This window comes from Mustela erminea, chromosome 5, assembly GCF_009829155.1.
Source record: "Mustela erminea isolate mMusErm1 chromosome 5, mMusErm1.Pri, whole genome shotgun sequence".
In the NCBI taxonomy this organism is placed as follows: domain Eukaryota; kingdom Metazoa; phylum Chordata; class Mammalia; order Carnivora; family Mustelidae; genus Mustela; species Mustela erminea.
Window position 1 is genome coordinate 23926016 of NC_045618.1, and position 13736 is coordinate 23939751.

The following is a 13736-nucleotide window of genomic DNA, read 5'->3' on the forward strand; positions in this document are numbered from 1 at the left end:
GAATTTCCTTCTTCTTGTGGCTGAATGATATTCTATTGTACAGGTGTATGCCATGTCTTCTTTATACATTCATACATTGACATATACACACTATAAAATTGTAATAAAATAAATAATAATATTATATAAATTAAAAATTTAAAATAAATTAAAATTGTAATAAAAGTTTTCATAGTATTTCATTGTATTGATGGGCCACAATGATTTCCAGTTCACCAATTTTCCTTGATACTTCAATATTTGGCAGAGTTTTATGTTGCTATTGTTGTTTGATACAAGAAACAATGCTGAAACAAACATCCTTAAACATAAAAGTTAACATGTATACTAAAATGTATATTTTTGTAGCAGAGATTCTTAGAGCCAGAAAGTAATCCTTTAAAATATTGCTAGATATTGCCAAATTGCTTTTAAAATCTTCATATGTCAGGGCACCTCGGTGGTACAGTCAATTGAGCATCCAGCAGTTGTGATCTCAGGGTTGTGAGACTGAGTTCCATGTGGGGTTCCAAACTCAGCATGGAGTCTTCGTCAGACTCTCTCTCTTTCTCCCTTAGCCTTCTGCACTGTGTCCTCTCTCAATCTAAAATAAATAAATCTTTTAAAAAATAAAATAAAGTGTGTCTGGGTGGCTCAGATGGTTAAGCATCTGCCTTTGGCTCAGGTCATGATCCCAGAGTCCTGGGATTTAGTCCCATGTCGGGCTCCCTGCTCTGTGGGGAGTCTGCTTCTCCCTCTGTCTCTGTCTTTCTCCATGTGTCTCTCATGAATAAGCAGATGAAATCTTATAAAAAATAAAGTAAAATTTTTCATGGCATGATTTTTACTCATTTTCCTATATGGACTCAGAAACATTTTGATATTTATAAAATATCACCCCTTTTATAACTTTTTAATAACTTTTTTAATAACTTAACCATTTGAAATAAACTAACCCATTTTGACCATTTCATTACTCTCTATTTTTCTTACCTAACTAAACCTATCCTACCTGAGAAATTATCTCCCACCTAACCCACAAGAGGTCAAGTAACCTGAGGATGGAACAAAGGAACAGAGGCTGAGAAGAAAAGACAGTTTTGGGAAAGGACTCATATTGGGCACCTGGGTGGCTCATTTGGTTAAGCGACTGCCTTTGGCTCTGGTCCTGATCCTGGAGTCCCAGCACTGAGTCCTGCATTGGGAATCCCTGCTCAGCAGGGAGTCTGCTTCTCCCTCTGACCTCTCCCTCTTCTCATGCTCTCCCTCTCTCTCTCAAATAAATAAATAAAATCTTTAAAAAGTAGGGGGCTCTGATATTGCTTCTCATAAATAGTCATTTTTAGAATATCGCCCAGGTGTTACAAAGCCATGTTTTAAGTACCAAGGTATAAAACACTGCATTGCAACAGTTACATACAGAAGTAATGATTTTATTTTTTATGTGCATGGCAAAATCCTAGGGCAAGCAAAGCCAGCCTCTTTCTCTAGTCTTCCAGTATACTTTCAGGAAGGACATAAGGATTCTGCTCAAATGTTCAAACAGGTGGCAGTCATAGGGGACACTTATCCAGGTAAGAATTATCCCTGCACTACTTTCTTTGTGGCTTCTGTTGAGGATTTCTTCAGGAGAGACATGGCTGATGTTTAGTCAAAAACATGGAACACTTTACTTGTGCTGTGACACAGTTTATGAAAACAGCTTTGAGCAGGGCTGAATGCCTGTAATGAATTCATAAATATCAATGATTTTAGTTATTTCTGACATGTATTGATTGTTTGCATCCTCAAACAGTCTCAATGATACGTTTATTTTCCATATGTTAGAGAAGAACAAACTGAGACTAAATAGAGCCACATCTTGTGGAACCTCGGTGACTTAAATGGTTAAGCATCTGCCTTCACCTCAAGTCATGATCTCCAAGTCCTGGGATTGAGCCCCTTTCAGGCTCCCAGCTTGACAGGGAGTCTGCTTCTCCTTCTCCCTCTGCCTCTCCTCCTGCTTTGCTTTTGCTCTCTCTGTCTGTCTCTTTCAAATAAATAAATAAAATATAAGCCAATCAATCAATCCACATCTCTTACTTGGAATCATATCCTAAATAGATGAAATGGCATATAAATGACACAATAAAAATATTAAATTTATTTTTTTTAATTTTTAAAGATTTTATTTGAGAGCAAGAGAAAGTGAGAGAGATAACAAGCCAGGGGAAGGGCAGAGAAGCAGGCTTCCCACTGAGCAGGGAGCCTGATGTGTAACTGGATCCCAGGACTCTGGGATCACAACTTGTCCTGAAGGCAGATGCTTAACCCACTGAGCCACCCACGCGCACTTAAATTAATTTTTAAACATTAAGTATCATAGTCATCACAAACCACTTGACATGGTTACTGACTCTTTAAAAGTTCTTTCTCTTTCTTGTCTTTTCCTTTATTCCCTGTATGTTCTTCCCATCCTATAACAATGCATTACATGGGCACAACTGAGGTCCTATGTTGACTCTAACTTTGACTCTGGCCCTGAGTTTCAGTTCTCATATTATAACAGATCATGTCTGGGCTAGCATTAAATGAAGGCAAAAATGTCCTTTGGTAGACTCTAAAATAGAGGAGAAAGTCCTATACGGTAATGGCCTCCCAGTGGAGGCCAGAGTCTTCTAAAAAATATGGTATCTGGGCTTTTCAAGGAGGAAGATTCAACATATTGGTATCTGAAACAGTGTTGCCACCCATGACCTTGAATTGAAAATATCTATGCCTATTAAACATCCATCCAGTCCACTGGGAGAAGGAATGTGCTAGGTAAATGAAATAGACCACAGAACTCTTAGTTTATCCTTATGTAAACTGAAAGAGGATTAACACGATGAATTATGAAAATTCCTATATGTCAGCTTAGCATCCTGTTTGGTGCCAGGAACCACGAAGGATTTGCCTACAGCTTGGTGCCTGATCCCACTGTAGTGCTAAAGAGGCGAAAGGGCACTCTTGCAAGCTTACCTCCAAAGAGGCTTTATAAGGTAGTTCGAAATGGAACTTAATTTTTTGAGATATTATATTGTATATGCTGATTTGATACAATTATTGCAATACTATTATTACCATAAATAACATCATTCAACATTTCTACCACTTCACTTCACTTCACGTAATTATCACTCATTTTCTGTAATGAGAACATTTAAGATCTAGTTTCTTAGCAACTTCTAAATGTATAATACAGTATTGTTAGCTGTAATTACTCTGCTGTATATTGTATCCTCAGAACGTACTCGTCTTCTTTTTTTTTTAATTTTTTATTTTTTATAAACATATTTTTTTATCCCCAGGGGCACAGGTCTGTGAATCACCAGGTTTACACACTTCACAGCACTCACCAAAGTACATACCCTCTCCAATGTCCATAACCCCACCCCCCTTCTCCCAACCCCCCTCCCCCCAGCAACCCTCAGTTTGTTTTGTGAGATTAAGAGTCACTTATGGTTTGTCTCCCTCCCAATTCCATCTTGTTTCATTGATTCTTCTCCTACCCACTTAAGCCCCCATGTTGCATCACCACTTCCTCATATCAGGGAGATCATATGATAGTTGTCTTTCTCTGCTTGACTTATTTCGCTAAGCATGATACGCTCTAGTTCCATCCATGTTGTCGCAAATGGCAAGATTTCATTTCTTTTGATGGCTGCATAGTATTCCATTGTGTATATATACCACATCTTCTTGATCCATTCATCTGTTGATGGACATCTAGGTTCTTTCCATAGTTTGGCTATTGTGGACATTGCTGCTATAAACATTCGGGTGCACGTGCCCCTTCGGATCACTACGTTTGTATCTTTAGGGTAAATACCCAGTAGTGCAATTGCTGGGTCATAGGGAAGTTCTATTTTCAACATTTTGAGGAACCTCCATGCTGTTTTCCAGAGTGGCTGCACCAGCTTGCATTCCCACCAACAGTGTAGGAGGGTTCCCCTTTCTCTGCATCCTCGCCAGCATCTGTCATTTCCTGACTTGTTGATTTAGCCATTCTGACTGGTGTGAGGGATATCTCATTGTGGTTTTGATTTGTATTTCCCTGATGCCGAGTGATATGGAGCACTTTTTCATGTGTCTGTTGGCCATCTGGATGTCTTCTTTGCAGAAATGTCTGTTCATGTCCTCTGCCCATTTCTTGATTGGATTATTTGTTCTTTGGGTGTTGAGTTTGCTAAGTTCTTTATAGATTTTGGACACTAGTCCTTTATCTGATATGTCGTTTGCAAATATCTTCTCCCATTCTGTCAGTTGTCTTTTGATTTTGTTAACTGTTTCCTTTGCTGTGCAAAAGCTTTTGATCTTGATGAAATCCCAATAGTTCATTTTTGCCCTTGCTTCCCTTGCCTTTGGCGATGTTCCTAGGAAGGTGTTGCTACAGCTGAGGTCGAAGAGGTTGCTGCCTGTGTTCTCCTCAAGGATTTTGATGGATTCCTTTTGCACATTGAGGTCCTTCATCCATTTTGAGTCTATTTTCGTGTGTGGTGTAAGGAAATGGTCCAATTTCATTTTTCTGCATGTGGCTGTCCAATTTTCCCAGCACCATTTATTGAAGAGGCTGTCTTTTTTCCATTGGACATTCTTTCCTGCTTTGTCGAAGATTAGTTGACCATAGAGTTGAGGGTCTATTTCTGGGCTCTCTATTCTGTTCCATTGATCGATGTGTCTGTTTTTGTGCCAGTACCATGCTGTCTTGATGATGACAGCTTTGTAATAGAGCTTGAAGTCCGGAATTGTGATGCCACCAACTTTGGCTTTCTTTTTCAATATCCCTTTGGCTATTCAAGGTCTTTTCTGGTTCCATATAAATTTTAGAATTATTTGTTCCATTTCTTTGAAAAAGATGGATGGTGCTTTGATAGGAATTGCATTAAATGTGTAGATTGCTTTAGGTAGCATAGACATTTTCACAATATTTATTCTTCCAATCCAGGAGCATGGAACATTTTTCCATTTCTTTGTGTCTTCCTCAATTTCTTTCATGAGTATTTTATAGTTTTCTGAGTATAGATTCTGTGCATCTTTGGTTAGGTTTATTCCTAGGTATCTTATGGTTTTGGGTGCAATTATAAATGGGATTGACTCCTTAATTTCTCTTTTTTCTGTCTTGTTGTTGGTGTAGAGAAATGCAACTGATTTCTGTGCATTGATTTTATATCCTGACACTTTACTGAATTCCTGTACAAGTTCTAGCAGTTTTGGAGTGGAGTCTTTTGGGTTTCCACATATAGTATCATATCATCTGCGAAGAGTGATAATTTGACTTCTTCTTTGCCGATTTGGATGCCTTTAATTTCCTTTTGTTGTCTGATTGCTGAGGCTAGGACCTCTAGTACTATGTTGAATAGCAGTGGTGATAATGGACATCCCTGCCGTGTTCCTGACCTTAGCGGAAAAGCTTTCAGTTTTTCTCCATTGAGAATGATATTTGCGGTGGGTTTTTCATAGATGGCTTTGATGATATTGAGGTATGTGCCCTCTATCCCTACACTTTGAAGAGTTTTGATCAGGAAGGGATGCTGTACTTTGTCAAATGCTTTTTCAGCATCTATTGAGAGTATCATATGGTTCTTGTTCTTTCTTTTATTGATGTGTTGTATCACATTGACTGATTTGCGGATGTTGAACCAACCTTGCAGCCCTGGAATAAATCCCACTTGGTCGTGGTGAATAATCCTTTTAATGTACTGTTGAATCCTATTGGATAGTATTTTGGTGAGAATTTTCGCATCTGTGTTCATCAAGGATATTGGTCTATAGCTCTCTTTTTTGATGGGATCCTTGTCTGGTTTTGGGATCAAGGTGATGCTGGCTTCATAAAATGAGTTTGGAAGTTTTCCTTTTTACTCGTCTTCTTAAAGCAAGTTTGCACCCTTTGACCAGTATCCCTTTCTTCCCAATATCTAGCCTCTGCTTATCACCATTCTACTCACTGTTTCTATGCATTTTTTAAAGTTTCCATATACAAGAGATATCATGTAGTATTTGCCACTCTCTGTCTGACTTACCTCTGAATAAATACTTTTACTGTGGAACCATAAGAAACCAAGCAAGGAGGATTTCCACAACTATACACAAGTAACTGGAAAACCAGCAGAAGCTGTACATGTATTAGAATAGAGTGCAGTACTAGTAATTCTTTTTTTTTAAGATTTTATTTATTTATTTGACAGACAGAGATCACAGGTAGGCAGAGAGGCAGCCAGAGAGAGGAAGGGAAGCAGCTCCCTGCAGAGCAGAGAGCCCGACATGGGGCTTTATCCCAAGACCCTGGGATTGTGACCTGAGCCTAAGGCAGAGGCTTTAACCCACTGAGCCACCCAGGCGCCCCACTGGTAATTCTTTTTGATCAATGCTTTATCACCACTCCTACAGTGGAGTCTGGAACACTTCTGGGATCAAATATATTATAAAAAAATAAAAACAAATATATTATATATGTGTGTGCATAGATATAAATAAAATTATTAGCTTTTGGAACAAAATTTTGTTAAAAAATGTGAACAGAATGTGCTTGCTCAAACTCAATAATCTGCTGATTCAAGCTTTACGATCATCTTTATCATCACATTTGCAATGCACAGACTATTGATATTTGAATCATTACTAGAATAATTATCTATTTTACTTCTTCATAAAAACCTAAAAGAACAATTACAGGATTAGAATTATTTTCCTATATTTACATAATTTATTTATGTATTATGGAAAGTAGCATTATCATCACTAGGAATGATAATGTGTTCCTACTTTACTTGATCTAGTCAAAAGGCTATTTACATGTTAAACAATTTTCCCTGGTAATTCAATTTAATATTTTCAGTACTTAAAATTTTTAGTAACTGTTACCCTTTGCATCTGTTCTTTTACTTCCTAAAGTACTTCAGTGGCCATGTTATGTTCTTTTCCATTGAGTTGAGTACTCAGGAGGACAGTTGCCCAAACCATACTAATAGATTCCAAAATTCCAAGTGGAAACTCCCTTAGAATTTTTCATCTTTTAAAAATTTATTTCCCAACAATTTTTTGGTTCTTTGCTTTGCAAACATAGATGAAATATTTCTGTACACCAGGTTTTGGGCTTTCATTAATAATGTTTAAGTGAAGGAATAATTCAAATAAAATCCACAAAAGAAGACAGATGAAAAACCTAGCAGTTGTAATACAAATAGGAATGTGTTCGATATTGCATAGTTTCATTTTGATTGCAAATGGGTGGGACTTACCATACAACATCAGATCAAAGAGTGATCAATTTAAGATGTACCTTAATGAAAGAAAGTTATCATAATGGTCATAATCCTTAGTTTGTACTTATTTTAAAAAGCCCTTCACTATATATATATATATATATATATATATATATATATATATATATACTAATTAACTAATTAATTAACTAATATATATATATAAACTAATTAACTAGGTTCTCAAAAGTATCTGCACAGTCTGAATCCAATTCTTCAGGCTCAAGTTTAGACTCAGAGTCACTGATGCTCTTAATGTGTAATGTAATATCTCCTGATGTTAATAGAGATTGTGATGTAGCATTTCTTAATAGAAAACACTCCTTCTTTGTCCCTGAGACTTTCCTCCAAGACACTGGCTTCCATTCTACAGAATTTTATGTTAGTGATCTAACTAGAAAATACCAACATAAGGATTTTCAGACCAAATTTATGTGTGTACATGCAATGACACTGTGCTTTCTGAGATACTGTTAACTATAAGAAATGTTCTCTCCCCCTTATCTATCTCTCTCTCTCTCTCTCTCTCTCTCTCTCTAGGATGGAAAATGTGAGAATATGTGTGTGTTAAAATTGATGAAACAAAATTGATGTTTGAAGTGATGTATAAAAGGAGTTCTAATTGCTGAGCTGATTCTTGGTGAATGAATAGTTAGATTCAGCAAGGTGAGATTCCTTACTCAGAAAGAATGGGTGCTAATGATGTGAGAAGAAGAATCCATATTGTGGTGATTTATTAATGCAGTGATGGGTTGTGAAGAAGCAGTCTCAGCCGAAAGGCAAGATTTTATCGTGTGGTGCTACCTGATGGGAGTGTCTTCAGATTCCAACCCTGTTTATAGTTGAAAAAATCCTATAGTCTAGAAACACTAGAGGTGTGTCATGTGAGAGACTGAAATAGCCACATTTGATTTTAAACTTCAATAAGAGGAAAATTTTCTTTGTCACTCTGTATCCAATCCAATACGTGTCAGGGGTCTTATGGGGGATTAACATAAATGAAGTTTCCATATTATCTGAGACTGTAGTCCAGGTGGGAATTCTCAAAATTTAACAAGAAACTAAACTGTAGGTGGAGAGCTGTACTTAGAAACTCAGAAGAAGGAATCAGACTTGCAATGGGATGCACAAAGAAGAAGACTTCTTGGAAGAAGTGCGGAAGTATGAGAAAGTATAAGGCACAATGAATGATGCAAAATGGGGAGGACAGAGAGGAGAAGAAGTGTATCCTCCCTCACCACAGGCAATGGCATGTGAAGAAGTCAGTGGGTTCAAAGGACCTTTAGTAACAGTAGTTTGTGAGGATATTAGGAGCATGGAGGGCAGAGCATGATGAGATTAGGGAGGTGAGAGAGGAAAATCAGAAGTAATGCAGGGAGCAGCTCACAAAGGAATGCATGTGGTGTTGGAGAATTTCCAACGTCTGTATCTTGTTCCTTGAAATATAATTCCCTGCCCATGAGGTCGGCCTGTCAGGAAGACAATCAAAACAAGTGAGGATGGTTCCTGTCCACTGGACGGGTGCCTGGACATTATCAGGAGTGCTTTTGAGGAGCCAGGATGGAGGCGGTAGAGAGGGTTTCCAGGCTAGTGGACTGGTAGGGACCCTGAATGCTTCTGTGTGCTTCCTTTTCTCCTTGCTTCACAGACCTCCCTCTGAGTGCAGGCTTGGTTCTCCTAGTTGTTTTGCTCATGTGCTTTGGATGGATACGTCTACAGGAACATTCAGAGGAGCTAGCTCACAGCGCCGTCTAACGTCCGTAGATGGGAGGCTAAGAGCCGACTTCGGAACAAAGCTATGTAAAAGACTTAGGGGTCGCGGAGCCAAAGAGACCTCACTGGAGCACACAGTTGACGCAGGTAGGGGGCGCCTAGGTGCCGCGGTCCACCGTGGACGCTCCTCTTAGAAGCCTTTTCTCCCTGGAGTGTCTGTCCTGCTTTGCCTCTGTCTCCTCTGTCTTCTTAAAGGCTCTTTGATTTCTGGACACAAACCTCTTGATTTTCTCCATTATCTCACAGCAGAGAGCTTTCCTGCTGCATCGTCTCCATCAGCTGCTTGTGGAGATGAAGTAGCAGTAGTTAGCCAAACCTAATATAGGTCTATCAGCAATACTGTATATATCGAGGATAATTAGTACCTACCTGAACATAACAAGCTGGGCCTAGAGACTTGAACAAAACCTTCCCTAAGGTTCTAAAAGCTCAAGCTGCATCCTTAGGATGACCCTAGAAAACCCACTCCTTCCCCACACCTCATCCCACCCCCACCCGGGGATTAAAGTGCATGACTGAGAAAATTCAAGCAAAAGAATTTGCTGTTTGTGGCAGCCAACTCCTGATAAGTGTCCCAGTTCCTCAGTCTCTGTCAGAAGGTAGGAGCCTAACTTTGATAAGTATAGATAACAAACCTAACTGGATTCTACTTCTTGTAATTTTTCACTTCCCTGACTCTGCTGAGGTCCCCCTCAGCCCCTCCATACTCCTTCATTCTCCTTTAAAAAGGACCATTCACCTCTGAGCAAATAGAATTTGAGTTCAAATCATATATTTGTGGTTAAATTATGTCCTTATACTTTAACTAGTGTGTGGCTCTGTTACCTTTGATAGTTATGTGCTCCACAGCTTGGATCTGTATTGGAAGCACCATTGGACACTCCTCAGACATCACAACCGGACTTCTCAGCTGCATAGACACCTCTGTATCATTTTCAAACTTCTTGCTGTTATGGTGGTGAGTTCAAGTCCTGATCTAATGCTCTGGACAAATGTCTGTTGAAGCATGATGAGGACACATTTTGTTTCTTACAATTTTGAGTACATAGTGAAACTAAGTGACTCCCAGACTTCCATTTTATTATTAACATATAATGGATTATTTGTTTCAGAGATACAGGTTTGTGTTTCATCAGTCTTACATAGTGCTCACAGTAACACCCACCTCAATGTCCATCATCCAGTTACCCCATCCCCCCCACCCCCTTTCCTCCAGCAACCTTCAGTTTGTTTCCTGGGATTGAGAGTCTCTTATGGTTTGTCTCCCTCTCTGGTTTCATCTTGTTTCCTTTTTTCCCTCTTCCCCTATGAGCCTCTGCCTTCTCAAATTCCACATCTCAGTGAGATCATATGATAATTGTCTTTCTCTAATTGACTTATTTCACTTAGCATAATACCCTCTAGTTCTATCCACATCATGCAAATAGCAAGATTTCATTTTTTGTTGGCTACATAACATTCCATCGTGTGTGTGTGTGTGTGTGTGTGTGTGTGTGTGTTTATTACATCTTCTTTATCCATATATCTTTCAATGGACATCTGGGCTCTTTCCATAGTTTGCTATTGTGAACATTGCTATTATAACACTGGGGGGCAGGTGCCCCTTCAGATCACTACATTTGTATCTTTGGGGTAAATACCCAGAAGTGAATTGCTGGGTCATAGGGTACTTTTATTTTCAACTTTTCCATTTCAGAAATGGAGTTTCTTGCTAGACTATTTATGCTAGACTCCCAGACTTCTAATGAAAGGTATCTGCTAGGATGGAAGTCCTTGCTGTCCTCCTTGTTTTGAGTGGGGCTCCTACCCTGAATTCTGAGCTAGAATAAAATTTGTCTTCCTGGTATTTTTGTTGTTGTTTTTAATTGATATATAACATTATATTAGTTTTAGGTGTATAACAGAATGATTTTATATAGATATAGATATAGATGATATAGGTATAGATATAGATCTATCTATATGTAAAGATATGTGCACATATATATGTGTATATATATACATATACACATACACACATATGTATATATATGGCTATGTGTATATATATGTATTTATATATAATAAAATGATTACTGTAATACATTTACTTAACATCCATCTTACAAAGGATTTTCTTGTGATAGGAACTTTTTAATTTTTTTAATTTTTTAATAAACATATTTTATGTATATATATATATAAACATATACTTATATTTTTATTTTTTTATAAAAATATAATGTATTATTAGCCCCAGGGATACAGTCTGTGAATCACCAGGTTTACAGACCTCACAGCACTCACCATAGCACATAACACTCCCCAATGTCCATAACCCCACCACCTTCTCCCTACCCCCCTACCCCCAGCCCCCCTCAGTTTGTTTTGTGACATTAAGAATCTCTTATGGTTTGTCTCCCTCCTGATCCCATCGTGTTTCATTTATTTTTTTCCTACCCCTCAGACCCCACACATTGCATCTCCACTTCCTCATATCAGGGAGATCATATGATAGTTGTCTTTCTCTGATTGACTTATTTTGCTAAGCATAATACCCTCTAGTTCCATCCAGGTCATTGCAAATGACAATATTTCATTTCTTTTGATGGATGCATAGAATTCCATTATATATATATACCACCTTTTCTTTATCCATTCATCTGTTGGTGGACATCTAGGTTCTATCCATAGTTTGGCTGTAGTGGACATTGCTGCTATTTAGCTATATTTAGCTATAAACATTCAGGTGCACGTGCCCCTTTGGATCACTAAATGTGTAAAAGATACATGTGTGTCTTTAAGATAAATACCCAATAGTGCAATTGCTGGTCATAAGGTAGCTCTATTTTCAACTTTTTGAAGAACCTCCATGCTGTTTTCCAGAGTGGTTGCACCAGCTTGCATTCCCACTAGCAGTGTAGGAGGGTTCCCCTTTCTCCACATCCTCGCCAGCATCTGTCACTTCTTGACTTGTTAATTTTAACCATTCTGACTGGTGTGAGGTGGTATCTCATTGTGATTTTGGTTTGTATTTCCCTGATGCTGAGTTATGTGGAGTACTTCTTCATGTCTCTGTTGGCCCTCTGGATGTCTTCTTTGCAGAAATGTCTGCTCGTGTCCTCTGCCCATTTCTTTTTTTTTTTTTTTTAATTTTTTCAATTTATTTATTTTCAGAAAAACAGTATTCATTATTTTTTCAGCACACCCAGTGCTCCATGCAATCCGTGCCCTCTATAATACCCACCACCTGGTACCCCAAGCTCCCACCCCCTGCCACTTCAAACCCCTCAAATTGTTTTTCAGAGTCCATAGTCTCTCGTGATTCACCTCCCCTTCCAATTTCCCCCAACTCCCTTCTCCTTTCTAACACCCCTTGTCCTCCATGATATTTGTTATGTTCCACAAATAAGTGAAACCATATGATAATTGACTCTCTCTGCTTGACTTGTTTCACTCAGCATAATCTCTTCCATTCCCATCCATGTTGCTGCAAAAGTTGGGTATTCATCCTTTCTGATGGAGGCATAATACTCTGCCCATTTCTTGATTGGATTATTGGTTCTTTGGGTGTTGAGTTTGCTAAGCTATTTATAGATTTTGGATACTAGCCCTTTATCTGATATGTCATTTACAAATATCTTCTCCCATTCTGTCAGTTGTCTTTTGGTTTTGTTAACTGATTCCTTTGCTGTGCAAAAGCTTTTGATCTTGATGAAGTCCCAATAGTTCATTTTTTCCCTTGCTTCCCTCCTTTGGCGATGTTCCTAGGAAGAAGTTGCTGTGGCTGAGGTCAAAGAGTTTGCTGCCTGTGTTCTCCTCAAGGCTTTTGATGGATTCATTTCTCACATTGAAATCCTTCATCCATTTTGAGTCTATTTTCATGTGTGATGTAAGGAAATGGTCCAATTTCATTTTTCTGCATATGGCTGTCCGATTTTCCCAACACCATTTGTTGAAGAGACTGTCTTTTTTCCATTGGACATTCTTTCCTGCTTTTTTGAAGATTAGTTGACCATAGAGTTGAGTCTATTTCTGGGCTCTGTATTCTGCTCCATTGATCTGTGTGTCTGTTTTTGTGCCAGTACCATACTGTCTTGATGATGACAGCTTTGTAATAGAGCTTGAAGTCTGGAATTGTGATGCCACCAACTTTGGCTTTCTTTTTCAATATTCCTTTGGGTATTTGAGAACTTTTCTGGTTCCATATAAATTTTAGGATTATTTGTTCCATTTCTTTGAAAAAAAATGGATGGGATTTTGATAGGGATTGCATAAAATGTGTAGATTGCTTTAGGTAGCATAGACATTTTTACAATATTTTTCTTCCAATCCATGAGCATGGAATATTTTTCCATTTCTTTGCATCTTCCTCAATTTCTTTCATGAGTACTTTATACTTTTCTGAGTATAGATTCTTAGCCTCTTTGGTTAGGTTTATTCCTAGGTATCATATGGTTTTGGGTGCAATTTTAAATGGGATTGACTTCTTAATTTCTCTGCCTACTGTCTTGTTGTTGGTGTACACAACTGATTTCTGTGCATTTATTTTTACATCCTGACACTTTACTTAATTCCTGTACAAGTTCTAGCAGATTTGGAGTGGAGTCTTTTGGGTTTTCCATGAATAGTGTCATATAATCTGCAAAGAGTGATAGTTTGAATTCTTTGCCGATTTGGATGCCTTTAACTTCTTTTTGTTGTCTGACTGCTGAGGCTAGT

The 13736-nt window shown here is 38.2% G+C and overlaps 1 long non-coding RNA gene across 2 annotated transcripts; it reads left to right on the forward strand.

Annotated features, from left to right (window-relative positions):
• The first annotated feature begins 7819 nt into the window (after window positions 1-7819).
• Window positions 7820-9938, forward strand: LOC116590482. Of its 2 annotated transcripts, none has more exons than XR_004285626.1 (3): window positions 7820-7928; window positions 8911-9122; window positions 9885-9938. It is a non-coding gene; the product is annotated as an uncharacterized LOC116590482 (long non-coding RNA). The 2 variants fall into 2 exon arrangements; XR_004285625.1 differs by having other exon boundaries at window positions 9870-9922.
• Window positions 9939-13736: the final 3798 nt, after the last annotated feature.